At 41.5% G+C, this 23,971-nt stretch overlaps 1 long non-coding RNA gene across 1 annotated transcript in view; it reads left to right on the plus strand.

Moving 5' to 3' along the window:
* The window catches only part of LOC310708510, a 95,921-nt gene that overhangs the window by 43,166 nt on the left and 28,784 nt on the right, over positions 1-23,971 (plus strand). Inside the window, exon 2 of the long non-coding RNA XR_014527070.1 lies at positions 2,396-2,554. This is a non-coding gene — a long non-coding RNA (uncharacterized lncRNA). The remainder of the gene's footprint in view (positions 1-2,395; positions 2,555-23,971) is intronic.

The following is a 23,971-nucleotide window of genomic DNA, read 5'->3' on the forward strand; positions in this document are numbered from 1 at the left end:
GTATCACTCCACTCCCATTGCACCCCCTGTGAAGGCTAGGTTTTGTCTTTTTTTTACTACAGGCTCCCTAAACGCTTATATTTTTCCCCATAGGAAGGAGTGGGAATTATTCACAGATACGAGATAAAGAAAAGGTACACTTGAGGAAACCATTGGAATTAGGTGGGCAAAGCTTGTTCTTTGTTAGAGTGGCCATGGAGCCCTCTCTACAGAGAACAGTCCTTTATATTACTGGGCTGACCTCACTGTGTTACTGCTAGTATACAAAGCCTTTAACAACTTGGGTCAGCTTACCCCAAATGTGCCAACTAGACTGCTTCAGTTGGTGGAACTGGCACTTTTACACATGTCACATAGTACCTGCAATGCATCTGTAAGAACTCGATCATTTGGTGTGATGATCACCAACACTTTGGACCTTCCTACCTATTGATATCAGGCAGACTATCTTACTACATTTTTAACCTTCTTAATGTTTTAAATTACAGCTGTGGGTTGTTGTTTTTTTCTTTTTAGTAGAAATGTTATTGTTTTACTGTGGGTTTGTTTGTTTGTTTGTGTGTTTTTTTTGGTTAACCACTTTGAGGTTCTTTTACAATCAAGCAGTATATAATTTTGTTGTTGTTTAAATAAACAAATAAACAAATATTACAAGCTCTTAATGGGGTTCCTCTCTCCTTGAAGGAGCAGGTGTGCAGTTCAGAGGTATTCCTGGAACCACTGTTATCACTCGAGGCCCAAGTGGCCTTGGAGGCTGGAAGTGCCTGTGCCAACCTTTGGCCATTTCTAAAGGATAGGCTGGCTATTTTGGTACTCATCCTCTTGTGACCTTCAAGCTGGACTACTGCAATGTGCTGTATGTGGGGCTGCTCTTGAAGACGAGCTCATACACATATACTGGTTGCGATTGTCCAATTCAAGTTACTTGCTCTGATGTTTAAATGGTCCAGGACCCAAATATCCGCAAAGATACCTTCTTTCACATCAGCTTGCATGTGCTCTTAAGTTCAGGCCCACTGGGTAGTCCCTTTAAAGGACAAAGAATGCAGTGTTGGAACCAGGGGGAACAGCCTTTTCAGTAGAGGCTCCTCACATGTAGAACTTTCTCCCTGCTGAGGTGCATCTGGTCCCATCACTTTGTAGTTTTGTGTGGCTGGATAAGATGTATCTTTTTGGGCAAGCACTTGGAGGAGAAGAGACTTGTTTAGATAAATGAATTCATTGCTGCTGTTGGTTTTTAGTAAAGTGCTCCTTTAGTGAGTTGTGTTTTGTATCTTAGGGGCTGTGTTATTTATGGAGTTTATAGATTCTTTTTATCTAATTTGACTTTGTTGTAAATCGCCCTGTGGTTTGTTCATACAGCAGAATGTAAATCATCCAGACTAAATAAATACATAGGAAAGAGACAGATACAGAGGTTGCATGTTCAAACAAGCACTCCCGTGGTGTCCTCCAGATGTTGTGAAATTCAGCTCCTGTCCTTAACAATGGCAGCAGCTGATGGAGGTTGCAGCCTGCCACATCTGGAGGGCACCACGCTGGCTATTCTTGCTGTAAGATGTCCCAAGAATTAAGCTGGGGTTGGGCATCCCTACAATGACTTTCTCCTCCATCTACTAGCAGTCTTCCTTGCTATGGTGAAATGGTGATTAATGAATTAATTTCCATGTACGTATCTTAAGGTGATGTACAAAACATAGTGCTGCACAAAATATATAACTACCAAACGCCTTGGGAATCAAGCCTGCTCTGTTCTGAATGGCCCCACCAGGAGTTCTCTCAACTTGAGTGTGATAGAATGTTCAGAATTCAGAACAAACAAAATGTGGCTTAGTTGCAGGACCTGCAGGAGTGCCTGTAAAAAGTTGTTTTTTGGGGGGTGGGGGTGGGAATGAAGTTTCTTTAAAAGGGACCCCTGAACGGTTAAGATCTGTCACATGCAGAGCATCATCATCCTCTTCATCCTCGTCTTCTGCATCTTCCTCATCTCTCTCCCCCCCCTCACACACAAACACACTACATCAAACTACATTTACACAAACCTGTCTTGTTTACCACACTATTCAGTTTGCCCCCACTGTCAATATATTTAAATGCAATCTGAAGACTTTTTTGTTTGCACTGTTGTTTGGTTCTTAATTATTTTGTGCTGTGGGTGTAGTCCCTTAGTTAACTATACTGCTGCTCTGCTGTATTTTATTATAGTGGAGTAATTTATATTTATGCCTGTATATGGCTGTTTTGACAATAAATTATGTGAAGCCACCCTGTGCTCCAAAATAAAGGGTAGAGCATAAAAATAACAAATAACTACTTCATGATGTTCCTTTATCCACACTGCTTCTGTTAATACACAGAGAGATGTGTATTAATTGTGTTTTCTTTCTTTTCCCAGATGAATTGGAAGAGGCAGACGAGTGACAAAGTTGGCTCAAGGCAGTTGGTCCAGCATCTTCTGTGTCTGCTCACAAGGAGCCGATGAGGCATGTTATCAGTCCTTCAAGATGCAATGCAATGGCCTCTTCTGCCATTACATTCTTAGAAAAAGGCACAAGTAAGTTGTTTCTGTGAACTGTATCCAAATGCACGAGTGGTGAGGAATATTCATCACTAAAGACACCATGCTTGATTTTTTTAATGCTGAATTTGATATTGCAATTTCAGGATTTTGTTTTTACAATGGCATTTCTAGTTCTTGGTGCTGCAGAGATCCGTTTGTTTGGGCATACAGGAGTAGCTGTTTGTTTTTAAACACCCTCAAAGGAACTTAGAATAAAAGCCACCAAAACAAAGTTTAAAAGCCTCACAATAAAAAGCAATAAATGTTGCATTAGCAAAAGAGATTGAAAACAAACAGGCTAACCATGTCCTTCAATGTGTTTGCAGTCTCTAGTTACACATATTTCATCTAACCTCCCTTCAGCCATCTCAAAACCTAGGAACAGCATGAGCACTACATCACTGAGCAGCTGAGGATAGCCTGGTACAAGAACTATGTATCTTTGGTACATTGCTTATTCTAATAAGGAGCCATCCTTCTCCAACCTGTTGCACTTCAGATGTTTTGAGCTACAGGTCCTATTAGCCCACAGCCAGCATGGTCAACCATCAGAGGTGGTGATAGCTTTATCCTTGAGAAGGCTGCTTTGTGCCATTTTATATTCCCAGCAGGTTGTGCTTTGTGTGATTGAAAGTCTCTGAGACTATCTACTTTTTCTGCATATATACAAAGCATATTTAGGAAGTTTCCTCTCCATCCCATCCTACTTCATCAAAAGGGAGGAAGGGATCTACTCGTTTCAAAAAGCCTCACTGAGTGGTCAGACAGGCAGTCTGGAACTCAAGAATTATAGGTGAAAGGAATGAAATGAAGGCCTGAAAGCTATAATTTATCTTTTTGTGGTGTCATCAGAAGCAGCTGTTAGAGGCAGGCAAATTAAAGATTTAGGCTTCCTCGGACAGCTAGCTCAGGAACGGAAAACTACTGAAAAGAACAAACAATTTGTGCCTATCTAAAAAAACTTCAGGATCTTTTGACCTGCCTGGTTTGTTTTCTTCTCATCTTATCTGTTCCTCTGGCTACACTGCTCCCCATGTATGGCCACAGATTGCAACCCTATACTATTCCCCCCCCCACTCCATCCAAGTACTACTACAGTAAGAAGCAATGAGAAGCAAAGGCTTGGCCCCCAGTGCTGTCACCATCTTAAAGTTCACTGGGCTGCTTTTCAATGGCATGTGACAGGCTGCTTACATACAAAGTGCCCATGCACAACCCTTAGCATTTCTAGGTAGCACTATGGGGTGTCTCTGTGGTGGTTAACTAACATCTGCCTTACCTTTTTTGGGGAGGGGGGAACCACTGAGGTTACTTGAAGGAAAAACATTTTTTTACATACAAATTGTAACTGCCTCATAAACTGGAAATTATATAAAGCTGAAATCCCAAGTCTGCGTACTTTAAAGTAAACTCCATCAAGATCAACAGGACTTCTCCAAGGGGAATACAGAGGTACCTCAGGTTACAAACACTTTGAGTTACAGACTCCACTAACCCGGAAGTAGTACCTAGGGTTAAGAACTTTACCTCAGGATAAGAACAGAAATCATGCCGCCACCGGCCCTATTAGCTAAAGTGGTACTTCAGGTTAAGAATGGTTTCAGGTTAAGAACGGACCTCTGGAATGAATTAAGTTTGTAACCAGAGGTACCACTGTATATTCAGGGTTGCAGCATTAATGGGAAATATATTGCTATTTCTGTATCAGATTCCTGACACGTAGGGCAAAGCTTGTCCCACCCCAAAAGCTCTTTGCCTCTGCTGTGCTCCTCCCAGTGTCCCCCCCATGCAATTATCGTTATTTATTTGCTTGTTTATAAGATTTCTGAGCCACCTTTCATCATAATCTCCCGGTATATATAATCTATAAATACTCTTAATGTATCATTGTAGTATAAAATCAACCGGCAGACAATAACCAGTAAAACCATTTCAATCAAAACAGAATGGAACAGCATAGTATAGCATGTATGTAAATATCAATATTTATTAGTCCCTTTTCTCACAAAGTGACCCAAAGGGACTTACATTGAAAGCAATTAAAAACAACCTAGTAAAAACCTAGTAAAAACCTAAAAACCTAGTAAAAACCTAAAAACATAGCTTGACAGCTCCTGCCCAACCAAAAGAGGTCTTCAAATTAAGGGTCAAAAAAGCCTGAATAAAGGGGGGGGAATACCTGTATGTGTGGCACCCCACATGTTCAGTCCCTGACTGTTCCCATATCGAGTTAGGAAATGAATATAGTCCTCTGTGCAGAGCAACCCTGATAAAGCAGAGTTCAACAATGTGTGAGGTAGTCTATTCACATTCAAGCAAACATGAATTAAAAAAAACAAAAAACCACCCCTACGGTCTCAACCCCTGTGCTCAACACAGGTAAAGTTGCAGACTTAGTGCACATGGCAACACACACACAGAGATTTTAGGGTTGGGTCTTGAATATGCACATCTGCCTCCCATCCACAGATGCAGCATTCAGAGGATGAGGCAGATTCATGGACATGCCTCGTGTTGGCTAACCTGGTTTTGCAGCAGCTAGTATTCCCATGTTGTAAATGACCTAAGGCTAGATAAAGACTTTCCTGAGGCCCCCTCCTAGTGCATTCATGGCCAAGGGGAGATTTGAACCAATGGGATGGCGGGGGTTCTGTCTCACAGCCCCCACCCTTAGCCATAACACCACATCGTCCTTGTCCAAAATGAGCAGCTATCTATTCAGCATGGTAGCGGAACACGATGCAATGTCTCGCTAACCGTTCCGTGCTTGTGCGTTTTAGCAGATCGTGAGGAATGTTTTACAAAGCAGGGAAAGTGAAACAAAGAGAAAAAAACATATTCGTTCAAGCGGCGGGGGGGGGGGGAGTTGGTGATTTGTTTGCCCCCTTCGTATGCCGGCTGTTTCTACACTAGAGGATAAATAGCTGCTTTTATGTTGAACAATGCTTACCACATTCGCTGACAAGCAATTGCTTTCTCTCTGTTTAGTCAACCAGGCTTCCAGATAAAAGAAGTTTGGAAAGAAGAGGGGGTGGGTTTTCTTTCCCCTGCAGTGAGGAGAGACAAAACAGCCACAGTATTTGTGCCTTGTCCATTGCTTAAGCAAGGACTGAGCTGAATATCTCTAGTAAAAGTTTTGTTGCTGTTTATATCCCCCCCCCTCACTTCTTGCCATGTCTACACATAATCCAGGCTGGGTGTGAATGCTAACATTGGCCTTCTTCAGCCGTCTCATATATATTATTTGGTGGTGAGTTTGTTAAAAGCTCTACACTCCACCTTTACAAAAGAGAACTACTAGAGGAGGCGAGGGGAGTCGGCATTTTTCCACAGATCCTCCTTCTATGAATTCTTTCAAATAAAAAGAGAGCCCCCACACCCTGATTAAGGTAGAATTAAGGCCCCTTCAGACTGCTGAGATTTAAGCTCTGGCTCCATTTATGGCTGGATTTTGTTTTTTGTTTTTAACACACACACTATGGACTAGACTGTGATACAAGGATATGCATCATGAATGTGCATCATACCATCTGTCTGTTCCATTTGTCCGTGTGGTTCTGCAGTCAAAACAAATCCGTCAACCCAGATTTGCTAGTGGTGGGTTGCCTAGGAGCCAGGATTACAGCATTGCTCTTGCGTGATGTGTGTGTGTGTGTGTGGTTGCTGTCTTTCATGATATTGCTTGCCTCTTCAATTATGCCCCCCCTGCCACACACACACACACACACACACACACACAAATCTCAGAAGACTTTTGAAAGCGTTTCAGGAAGCATATCCAATTCCTCTTAAGAGAGGCTCAGAAATGCACCCAGTTTGGAACAGGGAAACTGAGGAACAATGATTCATGTGGCTTATTATTCCTTGATGTGCAGATGAAGATGATTTATTTGGTTTCTTACCTGCCATTCACCACAATTTAAAGGACAATTTAGAATATTTAAAACAAATTGTAGCCACAAGAATAGGGTGGTTCTTCAAAACACAAATCTCAAGTGACAAAGGAATCTTCAGCATTCACCAAAAGCTGTATAGTGGAGTGGATATGCCAAACACAACTCTGTGGGAAGGAAATCTCACTACTTAGGTGCTGCCACAGAGAATTTCCCTCTCCACCACCCTTCTGAGGGCAGTGGAACTACCAGGAGAGCTGCTTCTTGCTGATCTTAACATATCATGAAGATGATGGCAACAGTGATGTATGAGGAAAGCCAGACAGATGTTCTGAGTGGGCCTGTGGAAAAGTGATAGGTTGCTGACTCTTTTATTCCCAATCTGGCAACTTCATATTGTGCAGGCTATATCTCAAATGGACTTAGATATTTTATATGGAAATCTTGTTTGGAAAGAGCTTACATCTATAAGCTCCATGGGTAGGCTGAAGACAGATGGAAGTTCTAGGAAGATAGGTTAATGTCAAGAGGCCTACAAGTTACTTACATAGGTAGCACTCTGAAATACTTGGTCATGTTCAGCACCTCTGCTCTCTCCCCAGTTTCAGCCTTCATCAAATGCTATTTGCAAAGGGTGGGTTAGTGACTGCTCTTGTCATTCTCCGATTGGCTCTGTCTTTCTGTCTTGCACATGTGCAAATGGTGCTCCCCAGCATCAAGAAAGGCTAAATTGTATCCACATTTCCATTTTGCACTGCCAGAAAGGAAACATCAAAGATTTGATCCTGCATGTCATATGACTGCCTTTCTGCAAGGCAGAGAACCCAGCACAGAGGGAGACAATTTATCTAGATAATCCAAAAATGGAGGCTACGAATTCAATTCAAAGTTAATTTGGTGTTGCATTACGGAACAGCCTTTATTACATCCTGAGTTGTATTCAAGGTAGTCCCTGGTTCCATCAGTGCAAGGACTTCTCCTTGTTCAATGAACCGGTCTTCTCCATTCCACCTCCCACTTGCTTCTTCCATTGATTCTGGGGGTTCCCCCTGCCTTCTGCTGCAGATTGGGGCAGGCAGCGCAAGATGTAGGTGGGCTGGGCGGAAGTCCTGCTGCCATAGTGCTAATCTTTGAGCTAGTACAATTATTTTGTTGAATATCTCCTCATGTGTTCATTCAGTGATTTGATAAAGCTATGACTTGCACAGCTAATCCTGCATAACTTTACTTAGAAGTAAGAGCCAGGAAGTTCCATGGAGCTTACCTGGAAGCCGTTGTAGATTCAATGGCACTGTTAGTGTCTATCGCTTCGCAGCATTGTGGTCTAAGATGTTTCGTAAGTTTAGGGTATCGCATTCCCATGGCTCCCAATCGCCTGTTGTGTGATCTGCTTTTAAAACTGCCGCATGTCTATTTTTAACTGCCGTTGATTTTGCTTGTCGGCTCAATTTTGTTTTTAGATTTCATTTCGTCTTGCTTTTAGCTAGTACTTTTCATCCTATTTCATCTCGTGTACCATTGTAGAAAGGTGGGGAATAAATTCATAAATAGCCTGTGATTTCCCCTTATTCATTCATACTAGACATACTCTAACTCATACTGTCCTCCACTGAGGAACAGTGTCTGCGTATTACATATTCACCCCACACCACACACTCAGTTCATAGTGACTTTCCCCTCTCCCCCCTCAGCCTCAATGGAACAGCCAACTCAGGTTGTGCATATAATTCTATAATTCCTCTCAAAGGTGCCCAGGGCGGTTAATGAGAAGTCCCATAACAAAGGGGGCTATAGGTTGAAAGCAAAGAAGTGGAGCATGGGAAGAGGCCTTATACCAGGTCAGTATTGTCTTCTCTGACTGACTGGCGGTGGCTCTATGGATCACTAGCACCACTTTTTTAAAGTAGATTAGTTCAGGCACTAGTTTCCTTTGTGATTAGGGAGAGTGTGGGTCCACTGTGTGTTCTCTTGTTCCATCATGTCACCATGCCCATCTCTGGACTCCCATGCACATTAGGACCAGGTTCTACTAAGGAGGTGTGCTAGTGGGAGCCAGTGCAGGTGGTCCTTCTTGTGCAATGTGACTTTCCCCTCTCCTCTCTTGCCCACTCTGTGTTTCCCCAGGTTAGCTCTTGAGAACCCACAGAACACCACATGGATGGAGTGTGGGAGATTGCTCCCTTGGGCTACTGGAAAGCATTACATTGATGCTTCTCCAAGTTTCCCTTGTGATTAGGGAGGGTGGGAATGCATTGGCAGCTGCTTCTCCCATCATGTCAGTATGCTCATCCCCGGCACACTATGTGCATGGGATAACAAACAGGTGCAGTAGGGAGCCTACAGCACTTACACAAGCTCCTCACTTGATTTAGACCCCCTGTTCTATTGTGCAGGGCTTACCCCATGCACAAGAAGATCAAACCTATCCATTCTTAAGAAAATCAGCCCTGAGTGCTCACTGGAAGGACAGATCCTGAAGCTGAAGCTCTAATACTTTGGCCACCTCATGAAAAAAGAAGGCTCCCTGGAAAAGACCCTGATGTTGGGAAAGATGGAGGTCACAAGGAGAAGGAGACGACAGAGGGTGAGATGGTTGGACAGTATTCTCAAAGCTACCAGCATGAGTTTGACCAAACTGCGGGAGGCAGTGGAAGAAAGGAGTGGCTGGCGTGCTCTGGTCCATGGGGTCACAAAGAGTCAGACAGGACTAAACGACTAAACAACAACAACAACAACAACTACCCCATGCAAGTATCACAGGCTCTGTGCTGAAGATGTGGATGGCAGTGAGCATAGCAATGACAATGTGGACAGCATTCCCTCAGTCTCCCTCACTGAATTTTAATTTCATGGGGGGGGGGGGCGCAACTACTTGGATAGGTCTTACAACAGGCATAGGCAAACTCAGCCCTCCAGATGTTTTGGGACTACAATTCCCATGATCCGTAGCTAACAGGACCAGTGGTCGGGGATGATGGGAATTGTAGTCCCAAAACATCTGGAGGGCCGAGTTTGCCTATGCCTGTCTTACAAGATGTCAGGAATTGAACATCAACCCTTCTAAATGCAAAGTATGTACTCTATATACTAAGTTATAGGGTCTGTGGAGGTGGGTATGGAGAATGCAAACATGGCAGAAGTTTCATTGCCTAAGTGGAACTTATTCCGCTTATGCAGTGACTTCAGTGGATTCAACCCACCGGTCTCAAATGCTATTTTTTATTATTATCAGCAGTTCATTTTTAATGTGCATTAAGAATGCTTTTATTAGTGTCCTAAGACTGTAATGAATCATACTTGGGGTGTGATTGTCACCAGTCCTTCAGCATTTATTCACGGCTGCAGCGGCAAAGCTCTTTTGTTTAGCTTTGTTAATGGATCAAAGATTTCCAGATGTGAACAGAAGGAAGTTCACATTACTAGGAGAGCAGCGACTTTGTGCAACACAATCAAAAGAGTGTGAATTGTTTGGTAAGCCAGCAGGCAGCCAGCAGATTACAAAGCTTTAGAATCAAAGTATGTAGAATTATTGCACACCTGGGGCATGATATGGTCAGAGTTATGCAGCTGAAGTCCTATTGATTTCAATCAATGGAATTTGAGCACTTGTTTCCCATTGAAATCAATGGAACTAAAGAGGGCTTAACTTTATATTGATTGTGCTGTTGTTTCTTAGTTGCGTGTGTATGGGGGGGGGGGGAGGACAAATTTTTTTCCAAAAGATTTAACCAACATTACAAAGACTAGTTGTTTGACTTTTTGAGGATTAGCCAGGTTAATAGAAAATTACATCAAATCCTAAAATGGAATTCATTTGAAACTTCCATCTTAAAACTGTAAAATATCCCTTCATCCATTAAGTATACTAAATAATAATAAAAAAACAATTACAGTAAGTATTTCTACTGTTATTAAAAAAAAATAGTTCAGTTGACTCACTTGCTGTGCATGAACTTTATAAGCATCAGCAGATATTACGGGATGGAATCCCTTGTTTTTCTGCTGGAACACTATCCTAAATATGTGCAAGTCTGTGTAGAAGCGACAGCAATAATTTGAACTGAGAAAGAAGAACATAATCTTCAAAGAGCATTGCGTATCTAAATTATAAACTAGCATCTCCATAATGCTCACTTCAGAGACTACTAAATGATAATCTGAAACTGCAATCCTGTAGCCACTTACATGGGACTAAGTCCTTTTTAACTCTATGGGACTGACCTCTGAGAGGACTTTGTGCTACTTGAAAACCTTAAAAATAAGATTTCTTACATTGCGTGATTCATTTGTTTTGAGCACTAGTTCCCCCGCACCAGGTTATATGACTTTTGGGTTTGTGTCATTTTTCAGTATGCCATTTCACCTTTTTTAATGCCACATTATTGGATTATTCTTTTTAGCTGAAAAGAAAACGGGACATGTACAGCAGGTGATAAAGTAGCAGTGGCTGAGAAAGAGAATTGTAGGCAGATTGTATTTTGGTGGAAGGGGTAAAAATATTTTTAGAATACTTAGATTTCTCAATCAATCACCTCCTTGAAAAAAAGTTGGATATTCAGGCTTAGATATTACTATGCCTTACACAATATAGACAATAGTTGCATATGAGCTATGTGTCTCTTTCTGCATCCATACTCCAGGATTTTAGCTCTAGTAGGCTCAGAGTGGAATCTTATACGAGTCTGCATGGAAGTCTCATTGAGTACAGTGGGATTTACTTCAAGGTAAGTGGATGTAGAATTGCAACCATGATTCTAAGCATATTTGCTCAGAAGCAAAGCCCACTGTTTTTAGGATTGCAGCTTCCAGTGTTTAGAAGCAAAATGGATGAAACCTGCAGATAGAACAGAAAATTGCCATAGGCTAACATAAGATATTATTTGAAGAATGTAGAAATCTGTAAGCAGTGATCAGAGAGCTGAATAAAGAAGTATAATTCTGATAGCTACGTGGACCGCTGATGTGGTGCATGTGTATATAATAAAATGGAAAGCCATCTCATGGCTGAAAAATGCAAAAAATGTGTGCACATTTAGGAACATTTAGAACATATGAATGGGATGTCCACTAGCCCAGCCACCACCTTGTCCCTCTGTTTCTACACAGCATTTGATCTCCAATTTTCTGAGTGTTGAAGGATGCCTTCCAGACTGTAAATACAATTTCAAACTGAAATGTGCAAATTAAGTAAATATACAATTTTGTAATCTCAGCTGTGGAATATGTGCTTTTCTATTACAAAATGTATTTTTGTCCTAGTTCAAAATCCCAGGTTACGTTTGGTTTTATTTACAATGGACTAATGCAATCCGTGACTTGCTATCCTTTCATCTATTAGAAATATGAGTCAAACAATTGAAAACAGTCGTAGCATATTTAAATAGGTGCTGTAATTTGTGGGAAACCTATGCAGCTATTGATATATGTACCTATCAATTCTGATATGCCACATCAAGCCTTTTCTCCCCATTTCTCTGTGCAGTTGATTTCTCTGATTTACATTTACAGATCTATTTAATTAAGCTAAAGCAGAGAAGTGCATGTAGATCAGAGACAGGGTGGATATTGTGCAAGATTAATTTGCATTTTGCCCTAGACAAATTTAGGGGTTGATTTTTTAGAGGAGCAAACCAAAATTGCTATGTAAAGGTGGTATGTTTTTAACTTACTATCTCTCTCACGCATGAAAATATTATAGTCATCACTGCAATTTGCAAGTTCTCTTTAAAGTCATAAGAGTTACTCTGCTGAAGATTAATATATGTTACAGCCAATGATGCAGACAGCCTTAGACAGAGGTGGGAAATGTTTTTCAGCCCAAGACCACAATTCCTCATAGACAAACTTTCAAGGGCCGCATGCCAGTGGTGGGTGGCGCCAGAGGCAAAAAGTTAGAGGAACAACAGATGCTACTCTTGCATTTGTGAACAGGTGGCTGCATTGCAGCCACACAAAAATCATACATCTCTTCATCTTCCACCTAAGCAAGCAAGAGGATGCATTATAGCCAGGCAAAAGCACTCAAGGGGGATGCAGAGCAGGGCTGGTGATGGGTGTGGTCTGGGAAGGGGGTGTGGACTTGGGAGCATCTCAGCAGCCAGGCATAGAATACTGAAGGGCTTTAGGTTCTCCTCCTTTGGCATAAGACATTTTGGAGCCTAAGGCAGAGCATTAAAATGGCACCGCGTGCTGCTAATAATAATAATAATAATAATAATAATAATAATAATAATAATACAGCAATAACTAAACTGCTGATGATTTTCTACCTTTTAATGGTAGCCTCGATTTGTCATACTTGATGAACTACTTCTGTAGCTAGAGGAACTGGGCCAGTGTTTCTCAAACTGGGGTCCCCAGCTGTTGTTGAATTACAGCTCCCATGATCCCTGCTAGCTAGGGATGATGAGAGTTGTAGTCCAAGAACAGCTGGGGACCCCAATTTGAGCAGCACTCAACGAGGCTCCGTGACCATATAAAATTTGGCGAATGGTGACATCCACGTTGAAATGCTTGAAATGCATTTTCTCACTTTTTGAAAACACAAGACTGCTGGTAATCAATCACTTTCACCACATTTCATGCGTTTGCTATAACATATCCAAAAATGTATTCAGGTCATGAACAGGCTTTTTTTGTGTACAGATGGATGTCAACATAAGAGCATAAGAATAGCTTTTTAAATGCAAACCAAAGGTCCAACGAAATGCTTTTCGGGAAGCCCGGAAGTGGGGCATGCGTACAACAGCATTCTCTCCACTCAGCAACTGGGGAAAGTCAGAGCTAGCTAGCAGGGTTGGGCTGTGTGTTTGGTGCTGCGAGTGGATTCCTGCTCCCTGGTTCTTGAATGATGCCCACTTCAGATGACTAATGTGTGAAGTTAGCTCTAGTGGAAGACCTGGGCAATGGCATTTTAGGCATCAAACTCATCACAGATCAAATGTTTGAATAAAACCTCAGTTGCCAAAATTATTTGCACTTTTCATTCTCCGCAGAATTTAATTATACTGTCGTTAATTGGCAAGAACAGGCTAGGGTTTAATCTAATAAATATGGAAAGGCGATCAGATCCAAAGATAGACCAAGTTCTTGAAAGCACTTTTAGCAGCACTTGCCCTCTTGATTTTGAACATCATGGGCTTTGAAAAAACAAACACAACACTCTGCATTACTGCCACGATCACTAAAATGGTTCGGATGCGTTGGGAGTCTAAGAAGAAGCCATTGTTAAATAGTGCAGATATGTATGTGGGGGATTTGAGTAGGAGTTAATCAAATCATTCAACCATGGCCTATTTCTCTACTAAAATAATATATAGTCTGACAACAGAAAGGACAGCCAGGGCTCGATCTGCCATTACAATCTCCATTCAGTCTGTTGAATTTCTGCATTGCTAAAATCTCTGCCTGTTGCATAAGCTTTTCCTGTATGCTCCAGTACTCTGTGGCAATTAAATGAGGCTCAGAAAGGCAGTTTTTGACCTCAATTTGTTGGTTTTCATCAACTTAAAAAGTTTGACCTTAAGGATTTTCTTGGGGGTGGGGAAAACATTCCTATCCGTGCTACATACCATGCGTTGTTGCATTATCCTATAGAAACAGCTGCTGTGTGGAAGATTAACTGTGCATATTTTCAAACACAGGACTGTGACTCAAAAACATAAAAAAGAAGTACCCTCCATTGCTGTCTCACATTACACTGTAGGAGAGGCATGGATGCTCCCTTGAGTCTCAGGGATATGAAAGCGAAGCATACTTATGAGAACAGAAAGACAGGAAACTAACTTTGGAAACAAACCTTGGCTGGAGGGGGTCTCACTGCTGAACTTGGGGTTGCTGCCAAAAGCACAAGTTCCATTTGAGTTCTTCTCATCCCTAGTAAAGTTATTTTTGTTCCAAGACCCTTTGCCTAGCTAACTCAGTGTTGTGGTCTCAGACTGTGGCCTTTGCTGTTCACTGCCACTTGACACTTAAAATACACACCAACAAACCTAGAAATGCTTGAGATTGAACCTGAGCTCTTCTGCATGAAATTATTATTATTATTATTATTATTATTATTATTATTATTATTATTATTACCCTGCCCATCTGGCTAGGTTTTCTGCAACTTCAGATACTTGAGAAATTTGATCTTTCTGAATTCCCTTACGGAATTCCGATGCGGATTGGAATTTAGATAGACACCAAATTTCACACATCTCCAGATGCTGTGGCACAGGTCTTAGTGGTCTAAATGTATTGATGCCCACATTCAAATACATATTTCAGGTGAAAAGTAACAGTTCAAATACATATTTTGAGGAGGGAAATAAGCGTTGAAATACATCATATCTTGAGAGGAATTTTGTTTAAGCATAAATTAATGCTGAAGTGGAACAGAATTATTAAAAAAGGTGTGATGAAAGTCAGATGGGTTAGAAACAGATTCATCCACCAGGTAGGTGAGAACAGGATGGGCTTTTTTGTGTGATGCAGCAAGGCTCTTTCTTATGTTCTTATCCAGAGCCGGTGTTTTGCCACCTGAGGCAGACCATAAAATGGTGCTTCTCCTCTGTGCTAGGGTGAGTGAAAATCTACATCAGGAACCAGGGGAGAATTAATATCTCCATTGGGAACAAGGGGGAGGGGACCAGCAGCTTCTCCTATTCACCAAGAAGCTGCTATAGAGATGGCATTGGGAGGGATGCTGAGGAGGCAGCAGATCTGGCCTTCAAGGAGCACACCACAGCTGTCGCTGCCACCATAACAAAAACATTCCCTGGAGGCCGTATCTGCTGCCCCTGCGAATCCTGCCACCTGAGGCGGTCATCTTACCTTGCCTCATGGGTGGGGTGGGGTGTGGTCTCCATTCACATTTTTCATTTCTGGACCTCATAACCGCATCATTGTCAGGCACAGAGGAACAACACGAGTAAGCTTGCCTAATGGGAGAGAGGAGGTGAACATGGGCTGACTTTTCATTGGCAGCTACATCTGGTTCCGCCCTCGAACATGCAGTGAGAGAAGACTCCAAAACAGAACATTAGCATTTGTGTGTGTGTGTGTTCAGATATGGGAGTGATTTGAGAGAATATGCCCTTGCTTTTAAAATAAGATACACAATGTTAATGAAGGCAGGCAGACTATGACTCGGTATATAATGCATTATCTAAAGACTTGCAGTACAGACTCAATCTACATCAGTGCAGTGAAATGTGGAGTGTTTGACAACATCATCTGATAGCATAATTGTATCCCTTCCTTCCTGAAATTACACCACTATTCCACAGAACAGACAGACATCTGGAAAACCTACTGCATAAGTAGCAGCTGTGGTTCCTGTGCTAAATTAGGAAGTCAACTGGGTTTCCCCCTGGTTTTGTTACAAACCATTTTTTGTAACTTTAGAGGTATAATAACTATTTGCTAATTTCATCTGTGAAAACAGAATCAGAGAGAGTTATAGCCTGACTTTTCCTTGCACTTTAGAAGGTTTTGCAATATGTTGCATCAATTATTTATTTATTTAAAATATGTTCAGTGTACGAACTCTTGCCTCAATTTTGATAATTTTGTTAGCCACCATTACCTCCAGATTTTGAAAAGGCCAGGGCAAAAATTCAAGCAGAGTGTAATTAATATAAGGAATGTGTCGTCATACACTGATGGGCAAAAATGTTAAATAAAAGATAGTAACCAAAAATCACCCTGATTTCGTAAAGAAACAGAATTAAATGAGGACAGATTACTTTTCTCTTTTAACCAGTTTTGTAATCACTGCTCAGCCACTAGAAGAGATTTACAGCTCAGCCCTACATGCGTCTACACTCAGAAGAAAAGTCCTGCTGAAATAAATGAAATAAATGAGTCGAAGGAAGAGGCCACAACTTTATTTGCAGGACTTGTAATGGATGATTACAGCAAGTGCAAGAAAGCATCCCATTACATATCGCCACCATCGTGTGTATTAATTAAAATATTAAACGGGAGCCATAATATTAAATAATAGCTGCATTTTTCAAGTTTAAACACAACAGTGTAGCATCCTCTGTGACATGGTAGAAGTGTCCCATGTTGTTCATCAAAAGGTGGTGTATTCTACCACAAACTGAAAAAGCAAAATTTCCAGGGAGGAGAAACCTGAAATTTATGGACATATTTTAGTGGGGAAAACGTCTCATTTGAGGCTATCCAGATGTGTGGATTTCAACCACAAGATTCATTTTCTCCCTATAGCACACCGAAAGTCTTTCTCTTGATTGACGCACCAACGCGGCTCCCCCATTGTGATCTTTTATTCTGCGCTGAGTTGTACAGCTTAGGGGCCGGAGCTCATGAAAGCAACCTCCACCTGGAGGCCACTTTAAAGTGCTCCCTGTGGCGACTGTCTCCATGCAGCAAACTGTTTGTGTGCAGTGGATTGCGATGCCAAACGGGGGGTTTTGGGGAAGGATTTCTCTCCATGACACCACAAACCTCCTTAAGAAAACGCAAAGCATCCTCCATGTAAAAGTTATTTTGTGTGCATTGGTGTTTTTTAGATATTTCTGGTACACAAGTGTCCAAGCCCCAGTTCGGGTGCTTTTAAAGGATGACCCACACAGAGAGAGCTGTTCATACAGTTACAATTTTCCAACACATGTTCCAACTGATGATTGCGGGGGGAATCAAGCATATTAGCCTCAGGCCTTGTGTACCACAAGCCTTTTGGGTTTGGAAGCCCACTCACTTCTGTATGGGCTGAGTGGCCAAGCCTTAAATGTAAGAACAGCCTTGATCTAGCCCAGGGTCCTACTTTCTGAAGTAGTCAACTGGATGGCTCTGGGATCGTCACAAGCAGACAGACATGGTCAAATACATTTTGCTTCCTGAAGCGAAGGACAAAGCAATGCCCCACATTTCATGTACTAAAGCCTATAGGAATGTTATGGATCTCACTGCAGCATTGGCAGTGGGAAAGTGTCCTCTGTGGCATGTAAAAGCAGGATGCTATGGGTGCTCAGAGGTGGAGCTAGCTGCTCCAACACCCAGAGCGGCCCCCGGGGGTGGGGCTAGCAGCCTGCGGGGTGGGGCTAGCTGTCATGGGGTGTGTCGGTGTCAGTGTGCATCCCAGGGGAGTGCGCCAGCTGTGGGGAGCATCCTGGGGGGCACCGCCAATGGCGATGTCACCCCCCTCAGGGAAGGCACTTAGGCTGGCTGCACCCATTATGCTCCGCTACTGGGGGTGCTGCATGGGATATATGTTATACACTGCTCTGTTCTCATAGGGAAGTAAGAAGGTATTGGCTTCTATTCTGACCCATGGTCATTGCACTGTTTCCATTCTGCTGCAATTTGACTTCTGGGAAAAAACAAAACCCTACATTATTTGTCTTGCAGTCTGCTGTGGCATAATTTTAATTATTTTAATTAGCACGACAATATTCTACATCATTCATTTCAGTGCAAAGGGGAAACATCGCAAAGGCGGGGGATGACCACATCATCAATTAAATTTCGTTTGCAGACTGAAAGCAGAAATAACAGTGAACAACCAATTGTATTTACTGAATTGATTTCAAATCTAGACATGGAGTAATAAGCCAACATTAGTAATTTTCATTTTCACTGGAACTCTCTGACATCCCTAGTTTTACAGCACATAACAACCTCTACTCAGGCCACTTCCCCTTCTGTCCCCCTGCATTTGCCTGGAGTTGCCATCTTACTCTTCCTAGTGGTAGGGCTGACCCGTCAAACTGAGCATTAAGTCCCCATCTGCTGATGCTCTATAGAAACTGCCCCTGAATATAGAGGATCCCTGTAGTAAGCATCACTATTGATAGATCTATCTTTGGTGAATTTGTCCAAATCTCTTTGTATTAAGTTAACTAAGTCAGCCATCACCACCACATCTAGTGACAGTAAATTCCATTATGGCTTTTTTTTGGGGGGGGGAGAACTTTCTTTCTTGCATTCATATGCACACTGAGTTCATATAGAAATGTGTATGTGTGCAGAAGAAACACACAAATAAGAACTTGTGCCAGACGTCTCCTCACGCGAGCAGTGTGACATCAGAGAATATATTCACAAAAGATCACAGAAAGTGCCTCTGTGGAAAGGGGTTTCCGGTTTCTAGCACATCCTCTTCACGGAAGTAATCACTGTAATTTTACCAGAGTACCTCTTCTGATGTTTCATTGCTCACATGAGTAGATTACTCCAATATAGTCCAGATGTTTCAAGTTTGAAGAAGGCAAGTATGGAGAACAATTACGATAACTAAAAACAACAAGGTATCAGAATACCCCACACAGTGTAGCAGTTGCTTAGAACATCAGTTTCCTTCTGTTTGATTACATTATCTTGTTGTTCAATTTAGCTATTAAACCACACAGATTTTATATTATCAGGGTTGCAGTTTGATTAAGAACTTTGACCAGGTAAGTGTAAGCACATCTGCAAATTAACAAAACCACAATGTATGTTCTATTTGGAGATAGTAAAGGAAGTGTGAGGGTATCGTAGTTACAACTTATAAAAGTTAAGTTGCAACATATAAAAATGAAAGGACATTTTTAAAAAACCCTCCTATTATAACTAAAGCGAATAGTTATTCAGAAAGTAAACAAGAATGCCCATTACTCACAGCTCTGCTGAGAGGCAGTATATAAATCTTTTAAATGGTAAATAAATAAACTCTAGTGATTAATAAACTCAAGTGATGGAAATGAGCACCACAGATTAATAATCTAAAGTGTCAGTTGATCTATCTATGGATAAAAATGTACAACCTAACACTTGAAACCCAAAGCAGCAGAATTTAGTTGCACCTGATTATTATTATTATTATTATTATTATTATTATTATTATTATTATTAAAGTATTGGTACTTAAATTGGTTAGCTTGACTAACTTGTTCAGATGGTTTCAGTGGGGCTTAGTTGCAATGAAATGTAAATAGGCTTGGAACCATTTTGGATGTGAACAAAATTATGATAATGAACATTCTTCAACGGAGAAAAGTGTGCTCTGTGATTCAGAATACTTTCTGCTACCAAGTTTTAAAATGGCTGCACTAAGAGCATTCAATCACAAGTACTTATATGTTTTACATGTTTCTTTTTGATGATAGAAGATGTTTTAAGTCAAAAATGGCAGGGGGAAGAAAACATATTTTAAAATACATGTGACCAAAAATAAAATTATAGCAGCATCAAGATTTTACTAGCAATCAAATCTGTGTATACAATGACGTTGTGTTTGACAAGTGTGAGCAAGTTCATTGTTCTTTTGTTTCACTTTATACTTTAATGCACCTATTATGATAATCTCCCACATGTTGTGGGTGCGTGGGTGGGGGAATACAAATTTATCCCAAAATTCACAAATACAATACCATAAGCTATCTGCATGAGTTTTAGTTAGATAAATTACTTCTAGTAAGAGTAGGATCTAGCATTTGCAGACAGTTGCAGCAAATTGAAGTACACGCCGTCATATCTTCTATCAAAAGAGTTCAGGAAGGCTCACTTCAAAGCCAAGGGCAATCAGAAGAAAACATAAATCAATTAGAACTCTAACTCTAATTAGAACTCTTGAGGGAGAGGGAGAGAAAGAAAGGAGTTCAGCTTTCTTGAATATTGTAAGCAGGATATTGCAGGAGTATAGGAAACTGTAAGAAGCCACAGAGTCAATAACCATAATGCTCAGCTGACCACCACTCAAATCCAGTGTTAAGGACTTCATTATCCAACACCAGGAATATAAGAAACTGCAACTGGTAACCAGGCCATTATTCCATCTAGCTTAGTATTGTCTACCCCGAGCTGTCTGTGTGATTAAGTCCCATTTGGACAGTCTATCATGAAAGAGGGGTGGGTTGATCACATGACCAGCAGCTTCTCACAGACATATGCCTAGTCTGAGGGTCCATCATATATATATGCATAACATGCCCAGGCCATGTATGAACCCAGGTCCCCAAATCGCAGCCCTGTCAGAGAAGAGCTCCAAAGACTCAGAGGACTAGGTTTCTTTACCACTGTAGACAGGTGATATACTAGGGATATCCATGCCCCAAGAAGGCATTCAGCCCCTGTGCTTCAGGTAGCCCCTGTCTTCTGAATCTCACAATTCCTCCCCTAAATTATATTTAGTCCAGGAGGACCCTTCACCTCACTCCACCAGTCCCAAACCCAAGAAGAGGTATTCCAATCCCATCAGGGCACACATCTCACCAGTGATGTTGTCAGGACAGAAATTTGATGCGGAAGTTCAAACTAAGTTCTAAATGTGGTTTAAGGCCCTCCCTTGCTCCAAAGTTGGTAACCATATTTTGGATAAAATGTCATAAATGGGCAAAACGCTTGTTCAGCATCTCAGTTTATTAAGCCAAGATACGATCATCTGGATACAGCCATTATGTCCTGGAAATGGAGGAAAAAAATTATTTCTGCACAGGCAGCTACTCTTCTTGTCCATGACATTTTCCCTCTGTATTTTGCATATTTTTATTGGTGGATTTTGAAAAAGCTTTCTTTCTAAAGGCCATTCAAAAATTGCTAGTGCCTTGTGCAACTTGGGCTCAAAGTCAAAGAGTTCTAGCAAAGCTGAAATTTTCAGAAGCGACTATCAGTAATTAAAGACAAGTCTTATTAAAATTGGGGAATAGAGTCAGCTAAATTAGATCATCATCATCAAGAGCAGAAACTGAACATGCTACCCTTCTGCAATGACTGAGCATGCCTGATCAAGATTGCACTAAATGCCTGCGAATATTTCCAGAGCAGGGGGCAGGGAGTGGGCTCTCAGGGGTGGGGAAAAAAGTCCCTGATTAGCTGAAACCTTTCTTCCAGGTCATATTTTTTCTGAATGTTCAGAATCCCCAATTGTCATTCTTTGGGATACAGTTTTAAGGATTCTTTATTTTTCCACACCATGTGATCCCAGCCAATCAGGGATTCTGTATGAGTGTGGTGATGCTATAATGTCATGTAGCCTATCAGATTGGGCAATGTAAAACATCACTGATTGATGTTACTTGCTGCAGCCTAGTGTACTAAAAAAGAGAACAATGACTTAGTCGCCTCAGCATTTGGGATAACTTTCCTCACTGCTAACATCCACTCTGAGCAAGGGGCACCCAGACACAACAAGCATACACTTTTTCTGCTTGATATTACATCACTGAAACAAATCCCCTGTCAAAATATATAGGCCTGTGCCTCCAAATGGCCTGGTTAATCCACTGAATGATCTGTCTATGACCTCCTTGCTGTCAGGATGTGGTGTTCCTTTATCTCTCTCCTACCTTCACAAGTTTGCTAAACCATCTCTCCACTTCCAGTTTATTTGAAACTGACTGGCCACTTCATGCATCTCATAAAGAGTGTCCTTGCCTTTGAAAACTTATTCTGCAATAGATTCATTACAGTTATATACCTCCTTTCCTAAAAAAAAAAAACAACACCTCATGGGTTTCCCCAGGCCCATCCCATCCATGAGACAAGGAGAGGCAAGCTCCTCAGGCGGCAGAATCCATAGGGGTAGCAGATCCCGATGTAGATCTTTATTCTCCCCTTGCTCCTGTTGGTCTTCACTCCCCCCTTCTTCCCTGGCAGGGAGTGGGGCCCATTTTCTTGGGCTGGCCCTGGGTTTCCCCTCCCCATTTTATCCTCACACAGAAACCTGTGCAGTACTTTAGGCTGAGAGATGGTGACTGGCCCAAGATCACCATGTGAGCATCATGGCTGATTGGTGATTTGAACCCTGGTCTCCCAGGTCTGAGTCTAACACTCTTAACCACTACACCACATTAATCTTTCTGCACTGCTCCAATAAACTACTATAAAATAGAGCCACTGAGCAATATCCACTAAGATTCTTCACAAATGAAAGACATGATTCATAGTTGCTGGAGGCTACTCTACTGTGTTTGCTTTCCTTCATCAGGCTAGTATTACCACCATTCAAGGAATGGTGCCAATCCAGTAGTGTGCTCCAAGTTTATCCTCAAGGTTAAGCAAAGGTTGGGTTCAATTTCAGCTCTTCTGATCCTAGTTTTGGTTTAATGGTCCAGGCTTGTTTGTTTATTCTTAAGATTTATATACTGCTGTTTATATGCTAAGGTCATAGGGAAGGTTACAGAGATCCATCAAAGCCAGGCATAGTCTTAATACTACAATATCAAAAGTCAGTGTACAAGTTTCTCGATCTGATAATAAATAAACAAATAGTATTATAGCGGTAGCAACTCAGTGTGCTGTGGCTGTGAAGAACTGTATTTTAATTTTTATTTAATGATTGTTTGTGTTTTAACATTGGACACCACCCTGGTATGTATACCGATATGACACCACAGAAAATATATTATTTGCCCTGACAGGATCACTGGAGATTATTAGGAAAGCTAGAAAATGCACAAGTATTGTGCCATTATATAAATCTATGGTTCAACGCATTTGGAATATAGCATGCCTTTCTGGTTGCCCCCTCTCAACACAAATAAAATTTGCACAGATAAGGTCAACTGGAATGATCATGGCCTTGGGGGGCTCTGTCTGATAAAAGGCATCTGGGGCTTTCTAGTTCAGTGGGAAAAGATGAGTGATAGAGAGACGTTAGCAAGATCAAAAAAATTTATAAACCGTGTGGCAACAGAGATGTTTTCTCCCCTCTCTCACCATTATAGACAAAGGGTCTTCCAGTGAAGCCGAGGTTAGCATTATACTCAGCAGGGCTAAGAAACCAAAGCAATTCCTCACACAACACCTAATTAACCTTTTTGAAACCCGGTACCAGAAGATGCGAGACTGGCCACCAATTTAGAAGGTTTTAAATACAAGTAGACAGAGTCACGGAAGATAAGTATATGGACACATCATGAGAGGCAAATAAGAGCCCCAAGTGGAGTGAGGCAGCATATATCTGTGAGCGCCAGATGCTGCAGAGCAACCAGCAAGCATCTGCCTGGCCTCTGGTGAAAGCAGAACATTGGAAATAGATGGTCCTTTGATCTGATCCACCAAGGCAAATCTTAAACATTCCTATGAAGATTCCTTACAGAGCAAAGGCTGCAGCTGCAGCTCTTGAGGAACATATTTGTGCAGGACCATAATGAACTTTCTCATCTGATCTAACATCTGCAGAACAATTCCAGGATGCCGCAGATAGGGAGATCCAATTACAAGCGCCTGTGGGTTTCTTGACTATATGCCTGGTAACACAAGCATCGCCATGCACAGTATAAGTAATTGGGACATAAATATAATTTCTCTATTCCATAACCAAAACCACCTTGTCCCACCTCCTTGATGAGCGTTTTCCACAAAGCCCTTTGTTTCCTAATTGTATTGGTAATTTCAGATGCTCTGTGCCCCATCATCAACTCATTTGGAACATGCATATTCCCATCAAAGTAAAGAAAAGGCTATCTGTGTGGGTTTTTTGAGAATCACGGCTTTCATGGAAGATTGCCTGATCCCATTATTGAAAATCAAGAGCAGAATGTACACAGAGATCCGTGTCAAAAGCAGGAGTGAAGGCAGCAGT

The sequence above is a fragment of the Podarcis liolepis genome (genome assembly GCF_965112155.1).
Source record: "Podarcis liolepis genome assembly, chromosome: 6".
Lineage (NCBI taxonomy): Eukaryota > Metazoa > Chordata > Lepidosauria > Squamata > Lacertidae > Podarcis > Podarcis liolepis.